The sequence below is a fragment of the Heterocephalus glaber genome, unplaced genomic scaffold (assembly GCF_053883595.1).
Source record: "Heterocephalus glaber isolate CG9 unplaced genomic scaffold, H.glaber_assembly_v1.0 deba00001719, whole genome shotgun sequence".
Taxonomy (NCBI): Eukaryota; Metazoa; Chordata; class Mammalia; order Rodentia; family Bathyergidae; genus Heterocephalus; species Heterocephalus glaber.
Window position 1 is genome coordinate 8,209,466 of NW_028258432.1, and position 21,689 is coordinate 8,231,154.

General features: G+C 42.5%; 1 long non-coding RNA gene across 1 annotated transcript; it reads right to left on the reverse strand.

Annotated features, from left to right (window-relative positions):
* Positions 1 to 1,497: 1,497 nt before the first annotated feature.
* LOC147821745 (uncharacterized) lies at positions 1,498 to 21,399 on the reverse strand. Its single transcript, XR_015446597.1, has 3 exons — positions 21,185 to 21,399; positions 2,636 to 5,120; positions 1,498 to 1,680 (listed from the first exon to the last, which is right to left on the reverse strand). It is a non-coding gene; the product is annotated as an uncharacterized LOC147821745 (long non-coding RNA).
* Positions 21,400 to 21,689: the final 290 nt, after the last annotated feature.

Sequence of the window (21,689 nt, forward strand, 5' to 3'; positions counted from 1 at the left end):
GGGGCCTGGAAATGTCCTAATTATTGGCCTGGTTGTTAACTGCACAGGTACGTAATGCAAATTATTGATTGAACTGAACACTTGTTTATATGAATTTTTCTGAACATGTTCTATATTTTCCAATATAAAAGATTACAATTTTAAAAGTTAATAAAGCACTTTTAAAAAATTATGAGAAGCATATTTTCCCTTATATTGCCCATAAATGAAAATATATCACTTGTAAAGCAGCCACTGTGGACATAATTGTCTGTAAAGTTACCCAACTGCTGAGCCACATAGCTCACGCTTACATAAAAGATTAGAGAAATGAGAGGTCAGGGAAGCAAAATATCTAAATGTGCTCATGGCAGTGCTTTTTGCTGAATTACCAGTTTGGAAATATACATCTGTGTATCCAGGCTAAGAAATTACTTGTAAAAGGAAAGCATAAAATGAAGAAAATAATATTACCCATGGGGAGAGACTGAGATGGTTAAAAATAAAAAGCATACCCACCACCCTCTCCACCACAATGCCTTTTTTTGTACTTAGAATAAAATTTCTGGGCTGGGGATGTGGCTCAATGGTAGAGTACTTGCCTAGCACAAAATAAAATAAAATAAAATTCCCCTTTTATAGTTGGGCACATGTATTGAGGCCAGGCGGAGGGGATGCTCCTCAGTAATGAGGTAAAATGACATCACTGGTATTGCAGGAACCACATCTTTGCCCTGTTCCAGGCAGGTAAGAGAGCCCTTTCAAGAATCAGATTACTCCAGCTTTCAGCTGGTTGAAAACTCATTTGGGGTGCATTCCTAGATTTTACATTTATTAACACAGCATCTAGCCTCTGCAACATCTATCCTTACAAAAGATTTGCTTATCATGTATCTGTGGTGAGTCTGAGAAATGGGAACAAGGTACAGAAATACAAGAGACAACTCCACACATGACCAGCATAAGTGGCAGAATGACTCTGGAAGCGGTTGCACTTTATCACCTGCCTGGTGCCCTGCTAGCTGCTCCAGGCGGCACTGCAGGCAGGCTCACAGGCCGCAAGGTCTGCACAGACTTCACCAAGCAAGCTGCTTGCTCCCCTTTGATGGGCAGGGAAACTGGTGCGCATAGTGGAAAGAATCTGCATAAAGTCGAGTGGCATAACCAGGTGGAAAGTGTGAACTGCAATAAAAAATGGGAACTGTGATAATAAGCAAAATGACAAGAAAATGCAGATGCTTCAATTAATATACCAACCATAAATCAAGACTAGGCACCGAGTTTAAGTAGACAATATTCAAAACGTCATCTGTTGCAGTCTACCTGATTTGACTTACTCTTCAGCTACAGTAATCGCGAGCTTATGGTATATAGTAGTTGGCCCTTTCCTTTGGTTTCACTTTTTGCAGATTCAATTACTCAAAGCCAACTGTGGTCTGAAAATATTAAATGGAAAATTCCAGAAACAAACAATTTAATTGACATTTTAAATGACTTTTATTATAATATATTGTCACAAGTGTTGTTTTTGCATTAATATTGTTATTTTCTTACTGTGCCTATTTTATAAATTCAAGTTTATCATAGGCGTGTATGTATGTACATATAGGAAAAACACAGCATATACAGAGGTTCACTCCGTTTCAGGCATCCATGAGGGGTCTTGGAGCACAGCACCCACAGGTAAGGGGGACCGTTGTACTGGTGGAGGAATAAACACCTAGATTAATAGAACAAAATAGAGAACCCAGGAATAGACACATACAAATATGCTCAATAGGATTTGGAAAAAGGTACAATGCCATTCAATGAAAGAAGGATCCCTATTTTTTTTAAAGGTGTTTGAGTGGAAGGACGTAGCTCATGGCTGAGCATAAGCCTAGCAGGTACTAAGGTCTGAGTTTGATCCTCAGCACCACAATTAAAAAACAAAACAGTATTAGATCAATTGGACACCATCAGGGGAAGAAAAAGAAACTGATTCTCATATCTTATACAAAAATTACCTAAAATAGAAAAACATTTGTTGTTAGTGGGGAAGCAGAGAAACCGGGTCACTCATACATTGCTAGTGGAAATGTGAGGTAGTAGAACCGCTATGGAAAACATCCTGGCAGTTTCTTAAAAAGCTAAACTCCAGTTGCTGTATGACCTAGAAGCCACACTCTTGAATATTAATAGACTTATGTTCACATAAAAACACCAGATGAATGTTTACAGCAGCTTCATGGGTAATGGCAGAAAACTGCAATCAGCATAACGTGGGAAAATATGGTACTTCTTTTTTTTCTTAAAAAATTTTTATTAGTATATATTTGCAATATTTACATTCATCTTAGGGAATAGGGACATGTACTTAACATATCTTGATTTTTCTGAGACTGTGGACCATGGAATACTACTCAGGAATAAAGAAGAATAAGCTGCTGATACATGCAACAATTAGGATGAGCCTCCAGTGACTGACGCTGAGTGAAAGAAGCTAATCCCAAAAGGCTGCATGCCACAGGACTGCGCTCACATAATATTCCTGAAGTGACCACACTCTAGATATGGAGAACAGACTAGTAATTGGGGGTGGGGGGTTCAGGAGGGGCCGAGGCCGGTAGGAAGTGGCTACCGAGAAAAGGGCCTTTCTGTAAGGTAAATGACTTACCTTGACTACTTGCCCTTTTTGGACTCACTGGATTTCAGTTCATTCTTGGAATATCATGTCTCTTTGATCAAAGACTAATTTAAGAATTCGGCCTTAGAAGGTCTGATGAGCAGTGTGAGGAAGATTCTTATCATTGTCCAAAGGTGCAAATCAGTCCCTGGTCTTCAAAATTAAGGTCTAGAGCAGTGACAGTGAACCTTTCAGAGACAAGTGCCCAAATTGCAACCCCAAACCCACTTACTTATCACAAAGTGCCAACACTGCAATTAAACCTGAATACTGAGGTTTTAGTTTAGAAAAAACAATTCATACATTAACAACTTTAGTCCTAAGAGAAAAACTTTCAATGATACAAACAGCTTTTTATTGAAAGGTAAAAGTCTGCATTTGGCTGCTTTTGTGCTGTTATCCTACGCTCGATTACTGAGGCGATGCTGGAGCAATTCGGGTCACGTGCCAACAGAGAGGGCTCTGCATGCCCGCTATGGGACACGTGCCATAGGTTCACCACCACTGGCCTAGAGCAATTAATAATGTTTACAATGGGACGTTTTCACATCTTTCTAAAGGAGCTGTTTGGAAACATTTTGTTTTCAGCAATTCTTTACTCTCCTAAAAGTTAATGAGACCTCTAAAGAACTTTTGTTTTGGTTTCATCTACTTGTATTTGCCATCTTAGAAACAAAATGGAGGAATTGAAAAATATTTATTAATTCACTTAAAATGCTAATAAATCCTTTATATGTTCACACACATTTTTATTAAAAAATGTTTTCCAAAACAACAAAATGGTAAAGAGTAGCATTGCTTTTTAATTTTGCAAATCTCTTTTAATGTCTTTGCTTTCTAGTTTGTCAGTCTCTTTAACAGCTGGGTTTTCACACCTCCTTACGTTAGTGGGACTAGGTTGTCTGGGTTGGAATGATGCCCAGTTAGGAAAAGAAGAACTGTGGGGATCCTCTGGTTCTCCAACAATCTTTGAACCTCTTTGAAAACTGCCCATCTAGTGAATTTCCTCAGATTTCGTTCCAATTTCTTCCTCAAAGTTGCAGAATACACTCGAGGTGGGACTTTCCCTGAAGTCTTTGCAGGAATAGATCGCTCTGAGAAAGTTAAGGAATAGCTAACTGAAAGTAGCATCATGAAGGAAAACAGCATTTGCAGGAGGGTCTTTGTGGGAGAGGAGTGATGTCTTTTTTTTTTTAAGAGTAAGTCTGTTTGCACTCAGGTGGCTCCAGCATTTGGAAGGAGTAGATGAAACTCTGAAAAATGCCCCAGGACCTGGAGGCTGCCCAGGTGATGCAGTCCTGGAAAAACAGAGATTTTAAGAAGCTGTGTACAGGCAGTGTCCATCGGAGGTTTCCTTTCAATGCGATTAGTTTTGCTTTCCCTTCCTCTTTATTTCACTGTCTGCAGCCACCTCTTGGCTCTCACGGTAATGTGATTAGCTGGCCTGTGGCCCACCCTGAGACCACTGTCACAAAGATCTCTGCTTCCTTGCATGCACCTCTCCCCTGAATGCAGCATCTTGTGTTTATAGTCGCAGGGGGCATTATTAACTCTCGGATTCAAGTAGAATGGGATATTTACAACACCCTGCTGCCTCCTCCAGCCCCATAAAAGTTGATTCAGGGAGACATTCAGGGAAGAAATAGACAGAAGACAGATGTGTTGCCTTCCCCAGATGCTAAGAAGCCGCAATTGTTCTGCTTATGTAATGGCTTTTTATGGCTCCTTGCAAATGCCTCTTTTGACTTTTAAAAAGGTGCCAAAGTCAAATGTAGGGAGTTACCGAGAACATTTTAGTAATCTTACCAGACACTCCAGCTGGCTCAAAATCCTCGGTCAAAGGATATATGATAAACATTTCATGGCTATAACTGTGGCATCCTGTCCTTGTATTTATATGCAAGACTTTGCATGTACTTACAAAAAGCAGTAGTGTCTTATTTGGATAATGAATGTCTTTCTATAACTCCTTAAATGTTCAATAATTGTTTTAAAGGCAGTTTATACAATTATAGCAAGAAGAAAATGAAATTAACGGAGTATAGACTCCCAGTCTTTTTCTTTTACTGGAAAACAATACATCCAGTTACCCTGAAGGACCATTATGATTTTATTAATTTTGATAACTTATGTTGAACAGGAAAATATCCAGCATAGGGAAAATTTTCCTGCCCACAATGCTGGACTTGTATCAGCTTTTTTTTTTTTTTTTTTTTAGTCAGACCTCAGAACAGTCCATTACCACTTTTATTCATTTGATTTGATGCCAGCAGGCAGGATTAGAGATGGACACTTTAGCTTGGACTTGGCAGGGATGGGAAAGGGAGTGCTGGTCACTGGAAAGATTGGCCTCTATGGTTTATTTGCTTCTTCAGAGCCAGGAGGTGAGAAGCGTTCCAAGATGGACAGAAAAATGGCAAAGAGGATGGAGTACCTGAGCAGATGAGTCCCAAACATCTGAGTAATCATTCTCCACCTACAAAGACAAGTTCAAACATTTTCTCACCTCTGAAAGTAATGGTCAATGTCAACAAGCAGACTTTTACGGGAAAAATTAGCCTTCATCTGTGGTGTTGGCCATTCCTACAGTATAAACATTTCCACTGTGGTTGATTTCAAGTCACTACTGTGACCTTGCTGCACCTGGGACCGGGAAGAGATCCACCCGATGGATCTTGCCCGCCAGGCGCTACTGTCTCCTTCCATGCCTCTCTGCTCAAATCATGTCTCTCCAGGAGACTGTAAGCATTATGAAGGCCAAGACAGTTAAAGTCCTTGTACCATTTATAGTCCAGGCACGGGCCCATAACAGAAAGTGCCAATCACAGACACCCAATGGAATCATGACTACTACTTTTAGTAGTAGTTGCAATTATTGATGCTAGCTGTAGTTGTTAATGTTAGTTAATATTGTGTTAAAATTTGAGTTAAAATTTACTGTTATAAGAACTTTGCCAGTATCATCTCATTTGGTGATGATTAACATAAAATATATTAGAGAGAATTAATGTGTATTTTGAAAGTATAAAAGAGTTGGTGCCCCTGCGGTACCCCTCCAATGTCTGGAAACCAGTAAATGCTATTTATTTTCTCACTTTGTTCCCTGTTGCTCCTCCTCACTTCACAAAGCATTTCTTCCTCTCTCTTCTCTCTCCTCTTCTCGCTCCCTTCCTTCTCTCCCCTCCTTATTAGTTACATGTGTATGTAAATATTTGCAAATGATCCTAAACCATCAGAGTAGTAAAATTCTCCATCTACAATTAGCAATGTCATTTCTAAAAAGAACCAATCTTTTGTAAAGTTCCCTTATCAAAGAGTTAGAGGAATCCACCTACCCTCTCAAGTCAAATCTTACAATGCTCCTGGACTCCGAATCCCAGGATTCCGACAAAGGATATGACAGAAGGGACAGTTACAGGGCCATGTTTCTTTCCCGCCCCTGCCAGCCTGTGGAGGTTCTTAGGGCCCACTTGGGAGTTGCCCAAGCTTCTATAGGTGGCAGAAAAGACAGTTCAGTGAACAGGGAGCCTAGAGACTTGGGCCATGATTCCAGCTCAACCACACAATTATGTAACTTTTGGTAATTATTTCTTCTATATTAATTCAACATTTTAAAAACTTTCACATGCTCATTTGTTCATCTATTACCTGGGGATAACACACTTCCTTACTAATTTTTTTATAAAGTTCAAGTATATGAGATCGTACTAAGCACAAGGCCTAGTATATACCCACAGACACAGACAACGTGAGACCCTTACAGTGCATCTTGTAAACTCACTGAAACGAATTGTTTTCCTTTGGACTTTAGCTCAGTGATCTCCTGCCTGATAAAGACCTATAAGTTTTTTCACCATACTGGTCCAAATATGTAAAACACTTGTCATTAGCATCAACATCCTTATTGAATTTTTGTGTGCTGGGCCTAGTAATCAGAGTGATTATCTTTGAAAATAGGAACCCATCAGCTGGAATCAAATCACACTTAGCTATGGCTATTACTGATGTCCTTGGAAATGTTTTCATTCGAAAATCCTAGATTTTCTGGTTTGGGCAAAAGTTAGAGAAATTTCCAGTTTCTATTAAAAGTTTTCCCCTGAGCTTTTAATTTAGGCTCTTGTTGACACAACACATAATTTCATCTTCAGACATGAAATCTGATCAAAATATGGATAAGACTACTTTGTGTTTTTAAAAAATTTTATTGATTTATGGGGAGGGGGATAAGGGAGGAGGGAGGGAGAAAGGAAGGGACAAGAAAAAAATCAAAAATAGAAAAAAATAGAAACAAAGCTTTTGTATATAGGGAGGGGAGAGGGCTTGAGGGAAAGGGAGAAGGGGAAAAAAGAGGTGGGAGGTACCACGTACAGGTGCAGATCCCTTATGATGCGTGTTGGCATTAGGTATGCCTAAAATGTACCAGTAAATGTTTTGCTATTAAACATTTTTTATTTATTTATAGACAAGAACTGTTATGTTGCTCAGGTTAAAGAACTCAGTTCTCCTGCCTCAGCCTCCTGAATATGTAGCGTTACCGGCATGTACCACAGCACCTGGTTAGAGGAAACTATTTAAATAAGAATTTTATTTTAACTATTTTTGTCATTTATCTAATTCTTTTGAGCAGACATTCAGAGGATTGTTTTCACCTTTGGATTAGGCATTATTTAGCCAATAACTTGTTGAATGAATGATATTCTTCTAGACACATAGCTGGTCTCACCAAAAGTCTGTGACTGAGCCCATCATTTTACTCAAGACCATTCCAGGAAGGGATCATCTCTCACTATCCTTACCCAAAGATCTTAATAAAGATTTTTTTTTTTTGGTGCCAGGGATCAAACTCGGGACCTTGTGCTTGCAAGGCAGGCGCCAGAACCACTGAGCTAAATCCCCGGGCCCTTAATAAAGATTTTGATGCTAATGACAAGTATTTTACATATTGGATCAGGATGGTGAAAAACCCTACAGGTCTTTATTTAGGAGATCACTGAGCTAAAGTCCATAGTTAAGACAAACCTGCTGATTGTTGTCCAACACTAGGTACCTGCATAAGATAACAGATGAGTCTCTGGTTGAAACAACCAGTTTCATATTCCTGGCTGGTTGTAGAACTTTTTCCCACCTGGGCTGGGGCTAAGAGAAATTGAAGCAAGAACTAAAGCAGAACGTTCCAGATAAAGTATGTTCACAAGCCTTGTCTTACTGGGCTCACAACCTCCCCAGAGACAGGAGAGAAGCAACCGCTTTGTTAGGATAGCCATAAAATACACAGCGATGGGGGTCCAGAGGGAGCAGATCCCAGATGAATCCGTGGGAGAGTGTGAGATGTAGGCAAATTGCAAAATCAGGCACTATAGTCATTTGCCGTATCCTAGTCATTCCCAATGTGAACCAAGTTGAGAGTGAGGTTTACATGGAGAGGACATTTGAAATTCACCAGTGAAACTCAGGGAGAAATTCTTCCTCCTTCAAATGCCAAAATCCATTCCTGGTCAAAAGATCTTGTCCTTAAAGCTGTTAGGTTGATGCACCATCTGGGCACAAAGAAGAGTCTATTTGCATGAACACAAATGCTATTCAGATTAGAGTCATTCGAACTCCAGGTGACAGTGTCATTTTAGCAAATGCCATCTGCATTCTCACTTCTCCAGGTCCCTTTTGGAGACCAGTTTGTTGCATCTCAAGGTGGCCACTTCCCTTGACTCATGGAAAGGAAGTTGCAGTTTAGGGTTCTTAGGTCAAGTAGAATTGACAGTTTCTTATTGTTATTCAACTATTCTTAAATATCTGCCACGAACAGAAGATGTGTACTTAAATATATGTTTCCTGTAGTTATCTTAGGCCAGATTTTAGGATTCAAAACTCCAAGGTGGCTTCCAAATCAGTAACTTTTTAAAATCACTTTTTCTCTCAAGGAGACAGCTATTGAGAGCTCTTCTGAGAAGAGAACAGTTTCAAAGTCTGTGATGTTTCTTCACTGGAGCAGCACAATGTGGCAGGAGACGGGAGGGGGACCAGGCCTATAACCTTCCCCAGTGAAGGGTGAGCGGACAGAACTCACTCACCTCTGGGACCCCAGTTCCTGTGACCAACAAAGCAGAAGTGGGAGGTGTAGGAAGCATTTCTGCTATATCTTTAAACAAACAGATCCTTTTTGAAAGACACAAAGACCTGTTATCATCAGGAATCTGGTATCATGGGGGAAAAAAACCCCTTAAAAATCTAAAAATCCACACTTGACCAACAAAAGGACTAATATAGTTATTCACGGGGGGGGGGGGGGAAGGAACTTTCTAGTCATTGGTGAAGTATTACAAACTGTATAAGTCATATATACATGTCCTTGGAAATAAATGCCCTTTGATACTGGAATTTGAGTTTTATGACCTGCCTACAATTAAAGTTTGCAGTTACGTTTCTCAGGGAGAGAAAATGACACACGTTTAAAGGCAGCACCTTGTTTCCCAGGACATAACCTGGGGCAGATTTTTATGGCCTCACTAGCTTTAGTTACTGGCTGGCACTCTCTTCCTAATTCTCAAACTGCTTCTAGCACTTCCTCTTTATGGTGGGGCTGGGCTTCCGGCACTGGCAGAAGTGCAGACCTGCCCTGGCCTGTCTAGGGCAGACAGAATGCGCAAAGCTCTGTTTTGGAGGGGGGAGCAGGGCAGTGACTCTGACAAAGGGAGGGGCTGACTCAAGAGAGGTTGCGCCCCTGCTTAGATCCTGGCCAGATTATAAACTGAGGGCATCTGAAACAGGAAGCAAAGAACAATTAGTCCCGCTTACTGGTGTACCAGTGAGTACTGGCTGGCAAGAATCTTCAGGAATCTTCTAGAACCTTCAGTCAGTTATTAAACATGACCATTATTTACAATCAAGTCATATAATGCTATAATTAAATAAATATTATAAAACCAAAGTTAATAATACTGAAAGCTAATCACTTCCTCTTTTTTTTTTTTTTTACTACATTTTACTATGATCTATGTTGTTGCAGTTACTCAGGCTGTTGTATGTAATACATTTAATTTAAATGGCAATACAATTTAAGTAAGTTATTGGTCATCTTTCCCAAACTCCACATTCATGATGTCATGCCAGTAGATTAAAATTGGCCAAGATTGCAATATGGGTGTTTATAGCAGAGAAATTGTCAAATACCACCAATCAAGACAAACTGCTTTATTGATTGCTTAGACTTACAAAAATGAGGGAATATTCTAATAATGCTAGTTAAACTTAAGTATGTGATGTGTACAGTTGTCAAAATGTGAATAATTAAAAACATGTTCTTCAAGTTTTTTAAAACATCTGATTAAGCAAAAAAAAGTCACTCACTTTGCTGAGTAGTGACTGAAGTCACTTCATTTTTGTCTCTTTTTTTCTTACTCTTATACACTCACATTTTTACACTTGAGGGCTGGTTACTAAATATCTACTACCGCACCACTGCATACATTGGTGCAATGTATTTCTAGACTTTTAGAATGGTGGCTTGCAAAACTTTTTAGACAGCATCCCACTTTGACAAGCCAAAAACCTCATGGCTTACCTACTTCTGTCAGTTTCCATGTAGCATAGAAAGGAAGCTCCTCACATACGTGTGCCATAATTATGCACATGTCTGATTTGGTAATAGAGGCATGGATGGTTCATATGTGAACTGCATCCTTTTATGAGCTAAGGAGTACTCACTCGAACAGTGTAGACTGATGCCAAAACACACCACTGCACACTAACCGAAACACCTGTGACAAACTACGTTGTGAATAGAGACATGAAACCGACAGCAAGTTAAGCTTAAAAACAAGAAGAACAGTAGTTGTAAAGTGCAACCAACTCAAGACATCACTGATAATAAAACATTCTTCCTCCACATTACAGGGATTCCAACCACGCCACATTGTTGGCCACAGAGGCAGCCAGGCTTTTGGAAAGGATCCGAAGTCAAACCTTCAGTAAATTCTAGTCCTGTGCTAATTCTAGTGCAGGAATAATAAATTGTACTGGCTCCTAATGATTCACTTCTTAGGTCACAAATAATTAGGCATTAGTCATCTATAAAAATGAAAGTGTTAGAGAGGCCTGTCATTTACACATGAGATAATTCCCTGCTTAGCTGGAGGTGGGCTGGGTGTCAGGGTAGGTGGTAGAGGCTTTTGAGACTGCTACCACATTACTGAGGTCTCCACTGTCCTCCTGGCTTGGCTTCTCCAAGGCCATTTCTAGCCATTACCATGTTTGACTAAAATTTTAGTCAGTGCAATCCTAGGATCTTTCTTGGTAGTTCCTAGCAGTCAGCCTGGTGTATCTGTGGAAGCACCATGTCCTTCAAGGCATCATTTGGTCAGTTTCTGCTGGGACTCAGTTGACCACTGAATTGTTTTTCCAGTACCAGGGGTTGAACTCAGGACCTTGCGTTTTCGAGGCAGATGCGGCATCACTGAGCTAAATTCCTGGCTCCGACCACTAGATTTTTAGTTAGTTTGATCTACCTGCTGGCCCACTGTTCTCCAAGCCATGGAAGGAAGAGCTTCTTTTACTGCCCAGGCTACAGGGGCCCAGCTTGGTCCCCGGCCAGGTGGCGCTTGGGCAGACAGCCATATGTCATCCTAAATGAGGGCCAAGTGGCTGGCTATCTCTGCTTTGGAGATTGTGGGTCTGCTTCATCATGTGCTTTAAAGAGCTTATCTATCTGTTTGTTTCTCCAGATGGAAACAGCATTGGCACGGGGACAGCACCAGCACCCGGAACTGACCTGGGAGCTCTCGCTCCTTAGCCTTGGTTTAAGAGTTGATCTAGGGGTTAAAGGTGACGCTTTTTGAGAAAGGTAGTAAAACATTAATGATGGATAAAGTTCTTTCTTGCTCTGTAAGTGAACTGGGTGATCCTGTTTGCTCTATAAAGGGAACTGTATTTGCAAGGGGTAATTTGAAATTGGCAGCACAAACGGGCTCCTTGACTTCCTCCTGCTGCCGGTGCTACGTGCACTGAGGTGAGCATCACAGGGTGTAGCCAGCAGCAGGAGAGAGCCATTCAAAGCCAAAGGCCACCTTAGCCAAGCCCCCCACTGGGACAGATGCTGCATATTTTGTGAGAACTGTTGAATTTCTAAGATGTCAGAGCACATAGACTTCCTAGAGCCCGTACCCATCAGCAAATGTGGTATCTGAGCATGCGTACCACTCACATCATCAAAGATCATGGTCTCATTTCTGCCTCTGACCCCCAAACTCCTGGGTGACCTGCGATCATTCACAGATTCTACATGTAGAATGTGATGTGTTGGTCCATTATCTGTTCTCTGGCACAGGGCAGGCCCGCAGTGAGCATGTAGGTCCTGTAACTTGAGCTACGCCTGCAACCACGGCACTTCTCGTCTCACTGGGAAAGTGCAGGTGTGACATGGCAAACGTGAAACCAGGATGGGACAGGCATTGCCAGGAGCTAACACATGGGCAGGTCAGCGCAGCCTACAGGAAGTCAGCAGGCTCAGAGGCCCCTGTGGGCTCCAGGCTGAGGCTGGGAAGGCGCCTCTGTGTCTGCTGGGCAAAGATCAGATTGCTGCTGGGGTGGGGGCTGAGCAGGTGTGGAGAAGGAAACACATTCCAATCTGTCCTCTGGACATGGGAAAGATTAATTTTAAAAACTGGTCTGAATTCTGTTTTAGCCAAATCAAAGTGCATGGCCAAAGCCATGGGTTTGAGGCTGTTATTTTGTGCCTGGAAATGTCAACACCACACTGAACCTTTAAGGTTCCATTGCTTCCGGTCTTGAGACTTGGTGTCAGGGACACGGCCTCGGCAAGGCTTTTTTCTCCCAACCTTGTGAAAGCTGCTGGGAAGTTGCTGAAATCAGTGGACACACCTGCTAGGCAGAGAGTAAGGAAAACCTTAAGTTGTCCCACTTTTGAATAGCATCTTCTATAACAAGTGCTCAAGGTGCATACGTCCATGGAGTTTATACAGGAGACTGCTTATTTCAGGGTTGGAGTTTGCATGTAGGAAAGGCACAAACTCACATCACCAGTCATAGCTGATGAAACCTGGCAAATCTTTTCACTGTTCAAGCCGATTTTAACAGCCCTGGACCTGCAGGGGACACTGGTGTTCAGGCAGCAGCTGCTTTGCAATTCACCCCCTGAATGTCTGTTCCCAGAATCTGGTAGGCATGTTCTCCATGGTCTCATGGAGCCCAGCATGTGTTAATTCTGTTTGCAATGCAATAAAAGGCTTGTGAAAAATGATGGACACTTCCAGGAGAGGCAACAGGACCTGCAGCACACAGACTGATATTCTGTGGCCTCCTGGAATCGTCGCAGATGAATTAGGTTCATTCTTGACATGGAGGGAGTGACTGCTGCACAGCATTTGGCAGCATCAGTGAGCAATCAGACTAATTTCTTATTATGTTCTAACAATATAAAAATCCAAACCCTATCATTGAGGCAAATAATAAAATCTTCCCAGATCATGATTACCCAATTTGGCCGTTTACTTTAATCCAATCACAAATAATGATCAAATTTGGATTTGACTCTGTGCCTATAAAGATAACTAAGAAGCCTACACAAGTAACTGTCAGTCAAAGTCTTTTCAGACAATAGCTAGCATTACAGCATCCAATTACATTTTTATCAGGTAGTTAACTTAATTACCTGTGGTAAATGTGTTAGTGGGACAAGTATAGATTGCCATCAACATTTGCTGATCACTTTAAAATACTGCCTGACCATATGGAAAGAATCAAGAATATAACAGCACGCAGATCTATTTACACCTGCCAATGTCAGATGAATCCAACGAAGTATTCAGGTCGGAATCTGTGTGGTTTTTTCTCACCACAAGATGGCTCTGTATGGTTCTTCTCCGAAAAGGCTACAGGGCAAATTTATGTTTGTAAAAAAACACAAGCTCTGGGCAGTGACGTCACCAAAAGAGGACGGTGGATTCCAACCAGTGACTTCAGCTTCTCATCCTTACTCAGCAAAACCCTATCCTGCCTACTCCCTTCCCCAAGCACCCTGTGCCCTTGCCTGCCTTTCATCTAAGGTTAAAACAAGGTCTGGATTCTGCTCCTTTGGCAGGCATCTGACAGGCTTTGTTCACGGCTGTCTCCCCAGGGCTTAGAGCCACCCATGTGACTGTACTTGCAGATTCTGACTGTGCTTTATCATGGGCTGCAGTAACCACAGGAGTTCCCAGAAAACCACTTGCTGACCCAGTGTCCACTCAAGACTGAGTTGGCCTCCATTTGGGGCACACTGCCTAGAATTATTCCCTACCCAGAATGATACTCAAGTTTCATATAATTTTAATATGCAACATATTCCTTTTGGCCATTTATATTTAGATAATCCATTTTCCAATTTTCCCAAACCTGTATCATTCAAACCTTGCTTTTGGTTAGGAATAAGTTAGTACATCCCTTCATCTGCCATTCCCAGCCAGTACCAGGTGCTATCAGTTTTTTTAAATGGACATATCATATTTTTACACATTTATGGAATGCAGTGTGACAGTTTGGTACATGTATTCAATGTTTAATGATCAAATAAGGGCAATTTCTACTTTGATCTCCTCAAACTTTTATCCTTTCTATGGGTTGGAAACCTCTGGGCTCTTCTCTAGTTATTCTGAAATGTATAACTAATTTTTGTAGACCACAGTCACCCTACTGTGCTGTACAGCAGTAGAACTTATTCTACCTGAATGTATTTTGGTTCGATTATGGAACTTCCCACTCTCCCTTCTCCCTGTCATCCTTTCCAGCTTCTAATACCACTGTTCTTTTCTCTACTTCCATGAGACTAATGTTTTTAGCTTTTACATATGAATGAGATCAAGCAATACCTGTCTTTCTGTGCCTGGCTAATTCTACTTGTCAGGACATCCTCAAGTTCCATCCGTATTGCCACAATGTATCATCCAAGTTTTCTAGCATCAACAGTTTTACTGCTACAATCCTGTCTCTTCTTTGTTTCTTTGTCTTTATCCTGCCTGGATAACAAGATTTTTTAAAAGGTCCTTATGTCACTTACTTGGAGCTTCAGAAGGAAGCAGAATATTCTTGTTCAGCCATCATCTTTAGTAAGAAGCTCAACGTGAGCTGTTGCATGTGTATCATTTACTCATCATGATAACTTGGTACTGTTGTTATTCTCATTTCATAGATGGGGAAACAGGTACAGAAAAGCTAAAAAACTTGCCCAAGTCCACACAGCCAAAAGGAGTGTGGCGATCAGACCCAGTTCCAGGGAATTTAACTCCAGCACTGATTGAGTTTTGCCTCTAGGAAAGTGGAGGTGCCACAAATAGAGAAAGTGATTGAGTCATTTAAGAAGCAGTAAGGGGCTGGGGATTTAGCTCAATGGTTCCACTGTCTGCCTCACAAGCATAAGGACCCAAGTTTGATCCCTGGTACCAAAAAAAAAAAAAGCAGTGAGATCCCTAGGTACACTGCACATGCACAAGTGTACACACATCATACACACACACACACACACACACACACACACACACAGTGCTCCACCAAGACAGAAAAAACAAAAAGGAGGAAGATGTGAGATCCAGGTGATAGGAATAGAGAGGAGAGAATACAGGGGAGGCAAGAAAGGAGAGCCTGGGATGCACTCTCTGTAGCAGGCACTGGAAGATTCAAATAGAAATACTCTGGGAGAAACGTCTCCAAGAAATCAAAGCTGATCATTTATATGATGAACTTGAGCCTACTGATCAGAGATTCAGATAAGCTGAACTAGCACTAATTCCATAAAATGCAAAAGACCATATTAAAAAAAACTAGACACATTTTTATTCTGAGAGAGTTTTGCAAGATGGAAAGAAATACCAGTCTACCCTGTGGATCAATTAAAAGATCAATATCATCATATTAGTATAAGTACTGAAGACCGACCCTACTGAGATGAGGGCATAATCCCAGCAGAGTAACTCAGCAAGCATGAGCAGAGACTGTGAATTTGGATTGTCCACATCCAACCCATATCCATCACTTACCAGCTTGTGACTGGGTCATGTGCCTAACTGCTCTGCAACTCAATTTCTTCACTTGTAAATCATAACAGAACCTATTAAATAGGGCTTGGGGGAGTATTAATGAATTAATGCATGTATCATGCCTAGAACAATGCTTGGCATGTAATAAATTCTGTGTAACAGCAACCTAGTGTTATTTTGGAGGCAGACAATGGAGCTGAGGTGGGGGTTTAATCTTCATATTTCATAGAGGAAAACCAATAGAAAATGCCTAAAACTAAAACCTCAGGAAGCAGCACCATAGGGATGTTATTTAGACACCATGCAACACAGGAGTGGGGAGCTCAGTGGAATATAACACGGTTGTTTCTGGAGAAGTTGGAGGAAGTCTGAGGCTTGTTGTTTTTCATAACACGCCTCATAAAATGACTCAATCCCAGGTTCCCCAGAAGCCTTGTCTGAGCCAGGATTGGGGTACAAGTGGCTTGTTAAGAAGTGCTCCCAGGGAAAGTGGTGAGGGAGCAGGAAGCACAGCCAGGATCTGCTGCAGGCAAGGTTGCCTGCTTTGCCCTTCCATGGCCCCAGCAGCTTTCCACGCCTGTGCACAGGTGGACAGGCTCCTGCTCCTGTGGGGTTTTCCTCCAGGGAAGTGTGATGATGGTCCTCAGAAATGTAAAAGGACCTGAGATGATCAGGGTAGTGACCACTAAATACCTACAGGTTCTAAATATACATTCAGTATTCTCCAAATACATCTCTGGTCAGATTCTTTCCAGATTTGTCCATGCAGTGTGGTGAGCAATGATTGCAGCCTCCCCAGGTCTGTGGCTGCAGGTGCTGACATAGGCGGTGCTGATATGTATCTGCCCAGGTACTCAATTACCCTGAGTACCTTCAGGCTGGAAGTAGAGCAACACTTCGGGGTGGAGTTCTCTGAATCTCCGAAATCACTCCATCTAGACAGCTGTTTCTTCCATGTGGTGCTTACAGGTATGAGTAGGCTACACCCAAGAAACCTATCCTACATACAATTTTTTTCCTAGTGAAAACAATAGTGCTTAAGCAAAGTCAATTTTAGTACAATATACTATTCAAGGGATGCTTTCTTTGCAAGTACAACCAGCTACAGAAGATTCTTTTTTGCTCAAAAATAACTTTGCAAAAGAAAAACTCCATCCTTTAATCTGCTCCAAAGGATTTGGCTCTAAATTTCCTCCTAGATTTACATGCTCTTATTTATTTAGGCAAAATAAGCCAAATAGCAGCTTAATAAAATGGTTATGTTGACATGGTTAAAGGTCCCACAAAGTTTTTCTTCAAGAACCCTGCTGTAAACAAGAAGTGATCATGTTTTTGAAACACTTTTTTTGTTTTGGTTTTTTGAGACAGGGTCTTGCCATGTAGTCCAGGCTGGCCTCAGACTCAGAGCAATGCTCCTGCCTCAGCCTCGGAGTGTAGGGGATTACAGGCGTGCACCACCATGCCCAGCAACACTTTTGATCACTCAGATGTCACTGGTCACACTTTCTCAGTGCCTTTACATCCTCCTGAGTGTCACCTTGGAACTGGTATAGTATGACACATAAATTGCAGAAAGGACCTACTGTGGCCCGTACAGGTGGCCCTCCACATCCAGGGCTTCAGCATCCATGAATTCAACCAACCAATGATCAAAAATACTAGAAAAAACATCTAAAAAGTTCCAAAAAAGCTAAATCTGAACATGTGGCACACCAAGCCCCATAACTGAATACACGTGAATGGAATGACACCTGCTGTAGTTCCCACACTTCACAGGCCCTCAGTCTCTCTCCCGAACTCCCCAGTGCACCCCTCCCCTGAGTCCTGCAAAGGCACTACATGCCTGGTGTGGCTGGGCTGACAATGTCACATATGCAAGTACATGGTCATTAGGTCTATGACTTCAAGTATGAAGGAGGGTGTCTGTAGGTTCTATGCAAATACTGTGCCATTCCAAGGGGCTTGAGTATCTGTGGATTTTGGTATCCAAGGCAGCACTTCAACCACCCCCTCTTGGATATCCAGGGACAGCTGTATGTGCTGGTTCACCCCACTGTCATTGATATCTTCCATCACTGAGGTAAGTTTCTGCGGGAGGTGAAGCAATCAGTGAGTAAGCCACATGCTCATGCACACGATTTATGGTCACCAGCCAGCCCACAGGAAAAGATGTTCTTAGAGATGACAGTGCACCTTTCCTGGGCCACTCTTCCCTCTTGAGATGCTGAAGGAGGTCATGGAGCTGGAGATAAACTGGGCTGGAAACAGTCACTTTGCTCCAGGACTTCGGATTGTGACAACAAGCCCAGTGGTGGTACATGCCTGTAATCCCAGCATTCAGGGAGCCTGAGGCAGGAGGACTCTAAAATCAAACCCAGGCTGAGCAACATAGCAAATTTAGCAAGACCCTGTCTCAAGAAAAAAAAAAATCTTTTTTTAAAAAGGGTTGGGAGTGTAGCTCAGTATGAAGGGCCTGGGTTTGATCCCCAGTTCTGGCCCCTCCCGATATGACAACAAAGAAGAACAGAAAATTCTTAAATTCCAACGTGCTTGTTCCCTTCTCAGCTGCCCAAAATATTACTTTTGAAAAAAATCCATTTATACTTACCTCTGGAACAGGAATTCTTAACCACAGGCCAGAATCCATGAAATTGCATGCAACATTTTTGGTTTATGCGTGTAGATATTTTCCAAGGAGGCAACTCTGGGGATGGGCCCCTAATTACAGCGATGTATAGGTTTGGGTGAGGAAGAGCTTTCAGTGTGTGGTGGGAGAATTTTTAATCTACATTTGCCAGAAGAAATATCTATATAAACCAGGGTCTTTAACTCCATCTCCACTGGGGAAAAGGACACCAGAAGACCTAGAAAGGGAAAAGCCGAGTAGAGCTACTCGTTCCATTCCATTCCTACTGCAAACAGATGAAAGCCTTTCTCTTTTTAGATTCCTTTTCTCCCTGAGAGGAGGAATGGGCACAGTCAGGACAGCCAGCAACTGTTCCTGCATCTGCTCAAACCTCTACTTTTAGAAGATGAACCTCTGGGTCCAGCGAGTGTCTCTTCTTCACAGGTAAATGAATATCAATACAAGGCCTGTTGAGATTCTGCAGCAAGTTTGTGTCAGTCATTCTATTGCTGAGAACAGGGTTCTCCTAGGATGCACCTTCCAAGTGCTCAAATAGGGCCCAGGTGTCCCCAGGAGCACAGAGATCCTTCTCACACCTCTTCTCACCACACCATCTTCTGCCTGAGGGAGATGGTTCTAGGCTTGGGGGCCGGCCAAGGCCTGCAAGAAAGGATTGGACAAAAAGCGCTCTGTACTTTTCTCTTCTGGTCAGATCAGCCCAGAGGTTGGGAATCCCTTCAATATGGACTTCGGAGTAAAACGAGGCCAATGGTTTGAAAATTCCAAGAGGGACAGAAAGCACCTCCTTCAAGTTCAAAATCTGTCTCCACAGGAGCTAGAGGCCTCTAGGATCTGGTAATCTGGGCTAGGAGCCCAGGCTTCTCTGTCTTCACTAGAAGGCCCAATTTGAAAACGTTCCTGCCCTATCATCTTCCTTCTCTCAAGGGAATCCTAGAGATGACTTGTACCTGCAGAATTTAGGACTTCATGCCAGGCATGGTGATGCACACCTATAATCCCAGAACTCAGGAAGCTGAGGCAGGAAGATCACCATGAGTTTGAGCCCATCTTGGGCTACACAGTGAATTCAAGACTAGCCGGAACTACATAGCAACACCCTGTCTCAAAAAGCAACGGGGACCAGGGATTTAGTTCAGTGGTTCCGGCGCCTGCTGGATCCCCAGTATCAAAACAACAACAACAAAATTAGAACTTCATGACCACAGCATTCCCAGGTACAGCATCTCTATATTCAGTTGCCAGTTTTATCTTTCCTCCATTCCCCACCCCCATTAATTGGCCCAATCATTCAGCAACTACTGTATTTATAAAAGGCTAAGCAACAGGCCCTGCTTGGTGTTTTTCACCAACAAGAGTATAGAGCTATGCCGGGTTTTTCTTGAGCAGGAAGAAAAACCTGGCATTAACCGTAAGTAAGAGAGAAGAGGGGCTTCTGCAGAGATGTGCGACTTCTGTGTCTGGACTAAAGTATGGTGGGACTTGTGAATGGCTGGACGAGCTTGTGGTCACTGTTCATACACCCCAATGAGTCCAAAGGAAGTCACAGCCATGACTACAGAGCAGAGGAAATAAAAGCATAAACTCCAAGCTCAGAAAAAAGACCTTGAGGCACTGGCCAGGTAGAGCAGAGAAAATAAATAAACAAATAAATGAAAACACCATCAGCATGCTAGAAAGCAATAATTAGCTCTTGTTCAAGCCAAACATGAAGGTTTCATATGAAATGTTGCCAGCACCAATACGTGTTTGGCCAAGGGAAATGCCCTAAAAACCTCCACTGCTGCTCCTGCTTCACAGCACTGGTGGGAAATTTATTGATTCAGTTAAGAGATACTTAAGTGCTGTATGGGAGGTCCTGACTGGGTGCTGGGGTTACACAGGTGAGTAAGATACATGGAGGCAGCTCTGCAGAGTTTGCATGTTGCCAGAGAAGACTCATTAAACAAACATATGTAATGAAGTGCACTAAGAGCACAAGGAGGGAAGTGGAGTTGTCTGCGGTATGGAGCACAGCCAGCCAGCTGGCCACCAGGAGGGGCCCTGGCAAGATCTTTGGAGGTGCTGACCCTGAGCTGCCACATGACAAATGAGCAGGTATCTGCAAAGGTTGAGGGAGAGCGGGGGCAAAAAGTAGTGAGGGACAGAATCAAAGAGATTAAGAGTAGTCCCTTGGTATCTCTAAGGGACTGGTTCCAGGACTCTGGGGATACCAAAATCCAAGGGTAAGCAAGTCCCTTATAAAAAATGACATAGCATTTGCATACAACCTACAAGTTAAACCATTTCTAGGTTACTTATAATACTTAGTACCTATATGTGTTATACAAATAGTTGATATACGGCATTGTTTAGAGAACGGTTAAGAAAAAATTCTGAACCTGTTCAGTACAGACATATTTTTTTTCCAAATTGTTTTCAATCCAGACTTGGATGAATTCACACATGCAGAAGCCTCACATACAGAGAGTCAACTGTACACAGGATGGTCAGAAGGAAGCAAGAGACAGGCAGGTGTGATCAGTGAAGAGAGCTCAGTTCACAAATAGCAAGTGGTGAGGAATCAAGCCAGGAGGTAATGCCAAGTCCACTGAGGCCTGGTCAGTTTATTAGAAAGGACTGGAGACTTTATTCTAAGGGTGGTGGGATGTCACTGAAATCCCTGACTACCCCGACCCTTAGCATCAGCGTGGAGAAAGGACAGGAGAAGGAGAGTCCAGGTGCTGCCTGTACCTGCAGTCATTTGCAACCACAGTAGACTAGATCCAAATGGCACCAGCAGAGGTGCAGAGGGATGGACGGGGCCCCACCCCCAAAAGTAAGCCAAGACACCACCCAGAAAGGGGCACAGACTCGCTAAAGGTGCACACTCACCTCTGTCAGGGGCATTTCTGGTGGCTCAGTAGAGAAAGCTATCAGAGGAAATTAGCAAACACAAAAATCTTACATGCACTGTGGGTAGAAAATCTGTGCACACTGAAGCGCCTGACCCTGTGAGTAATCAGAGGGCAATTAAGCCTTGCTCACCAGATAGAATCTGGCTGCAACTGCAGACTAAAATGGATTTGAAGTGGATGGGAGTGATTAAGCACAGGCCTGTGGCTGTACCCTGCCCAGGCAATTACAGCTGCAGGAAAATGTGATGATCTGACCAAGAGAGAAGGGATAATTAGAGAAGCCAGGCGGGAATCACGTGATGAGCTGACAAGTAAGAAGACTAAATGGGACCTCGTGACTACACTGTCCACCAGATGATTTCTGATAAGCAAATGTCCTAGGGAGGTTATGGGGAACATTGAGAGAACGGATGCCAAGAGAGGGTAAGGAATCTGCTGACAGAGCACTGCTGGGAGCAAGGTCAAAAGCACAAGTGACAGCT